Here is a 2,514-nt window from a genome sequence, read left to right on the forward strand (position 1 = left end):
TCCTATCAGTTCGTACCCTACGGACGGGAATGGAGATGGGAACGCGTGATTGCAGTTACATTAGGAGGATCTCACGGGGCGCGTGGAGATACTCAGGGTGTATAGCTTTTTGGTAGGATGATCAGATTAGGATGATGTATAGGAACTAGGTGTCCTTCTTTTTGGATTGGAGTATTTTTAGTTTGGAAAACTGTACTTATACTAATATTGTCAGTTTGACTTTTTACTTGAATGGGTTCCATGTACCATTTGTTGTTGTGTAAATGTTTTGGATTTCAGTTTGACTTCTTATTCGAATGGGTTCCATGTACCATTTGATGTTGTGTAAATGTTTTGGATTTATAATTGGAGAAACTTTTCCGCTGCTTGTAAATTATAATGACTCAATTATTTATCCAAAGGCATTTCCTGATTTAATTCTTTGTTCGTTTTTAATTACTTTTGAAAAAAAAAATATACCCTCGCTTTGAAAAACGGGGGTGTTAAAGTTGTCTATTTTCTCTCCTTCTTTCATGGCTAGTAACTCAAATTCTTTCCTCAAAGCTTGAAGCTGAGCTCTTCTCACCTTCGTGGACCCTTGATACTTCTGTTTCATCGAATCCCAAATCGCTTTTGATGTTCCCTTGTCAAGGATTGTCTCCAAAATTTCTCTGTCAATGGCTTGAAACAGAAAATTTTTCACCTTCAGATCCTTGAGTTTAGCCTCCTCCACACTCCTTCTTTGTATCTCACTTGCTGGTGCATTTCCAATTGCCGGTGCTAGGATTCCTTCTTCCACCAAGTTCCACATTTCCTTGCTCCTGAGGAAATTCTCCATTGTCATTGACCAGAAATCATAATGACCATCGAACTTGGGAATGGATGGCTGCACGAACTTTTCTGAGATTGACATCTTGATCTCTTTGTATTTTACTTACACTCTCACACTATCAGGCCCCTTTCGGAGCTCTGATACCAATTGTCAAAGCAGATAGTATAGAATACTTTCAATGAATGGAAAAACTCTTATTTGAATCATGAGAAGCTAAGGCTCTTAAATAGCCATTACAAGAAAACAAAAGGATCACGTCTACAACTACCTAAAGAACGTGGATCCTTGCTTAAAATATTGCTAAAGAATAGGTCTACCAAAACAGAACAAAAAACTAATAGCATTGTCCTATTAATTAGGATACTTATTAATGAAATAAAGACTAAAACAATAAAGACTGCTGACATCATCATCAACAGTCTAACACAAATTCCATTTGCAAACTCCTAAATTTGCGATTTTTGCTGCTAGGTGTATGCACAAACTTTGAAATATTGCCTAAGGGATTTGGGAAGCTAATCAACCTTCGACGTCTAGTTGTAACCACAAAACAATCTGTATTGTCACTTGGTGAATTTGAAAGCTTGATCCATCTTCAAGTTTTGTGTTTTTATTCTTGTAAAAATCTGAAGTTTTTGTTCAGACAAAAACTCCTTTCGTTGAATATCTAAATTTTGTATCATGTGGGAGCCTAGAGTACTTACCTCTATATGTCTTCCCTAAATTACAAACTTTGCTTATTAGAGGATATGTTAAATTAAACATGTTTGTTGAAGAATGAAAGCTCAACCCAGAGATTGAGGATGAAACATTTGTATCTCGGGAATTTTCCAAGGCTTCTAACATTGCCTTGATGGATTGTACGTGCCACAAACACTTTAGAGATCTAGGAAATTTGTAATATTCTCGATCTTAATACGCTTCCTGAGTTTCTATAATATTCTCAATCTTAATACGCTTCCTGAGTTTCTAAATACAATGGATCGTTGGTAATATTCCCACAAACCGAAGGAAAAGACATAAATACCATCATAAATATTAAAAAAAAATTAATATTTTAACGTTTCATCATTTGAGTTTGTCGGAACACAAGTGAGTAACAAAAAATTTCCAATTTTTTTAAAAACTTTTTTTAAGTTTTTCGATACATAACTTACACTACGGAAAACTTGAAAAAAGTTTTCCAATACAAAATATCATTTTCGAAAATCTTTTTTCAGGTTTTCTGAAACTACCGGAAAACTTATTTCAACTTTTCTGAAACACATACAATACCGGAAAACTTATTTTGACATTTTCGAAATGCAAAACTTCATCCCACAAGTTTTCCGGTAGTTATCTGTAATTTTGCATTTTTTTATTTTTAATTTTTTATATTTTTTAACAAATTATTTCATTACTATTTATGTAATTTTTTTTTATTTTAACCATTTTTTCGGTGGGTGTGTGTGCCAGAGGAATAGACTGCAAGATACTACGAAGAACACGTTGAATCTTCATCATCTATGGATGTTGCTCCGGAAAGGGTTCGATCGACAGCATCCCAGAGAAGACGACGGATTATAATGGAAGATGATGACCTTGGAGAGTTGGTTCATATATCTATCCTTTAGGTTGATATTGGTATACATTAGGAGGAACATATTGTGGTACATGAGGAGGAAGAGAATATCGTTATACATGAGGAGGAGCATGAGGAGGGA

The 2,514-nt window shown here is 34.8% G+C and overlaps 1 pseudogene; it reads left to right on the top strand.

Moving 5' to 3' along the window:
- LOC140920447 (uncharacterized) overlaps positions 1 to 1,701 on the top strand; it is a 70,366-nt pseudogene extending 68,665 nt beyond the window's left edge.
- The last annotated feature ends 813 nt before the right edge of the window (positions 1,702 to 2,514 follow it).

This window comes from Cicer arietinum, chromosome 5 (genome assembly GCF_000331145.2).
Source record: "Cicer arietinum cultivar CDC Frontier isolate Library 1 chromosome 5, Cicar.CDCFrontier_v2.0, whole genome shotgun sequence".
Classification (NCBI taxonomy): Eukaryota; Viridiplantae; Streptophyta; class Magnoliopsida; order Fabales; family Fabaceae; genus Cicer; species Cicer arietinum.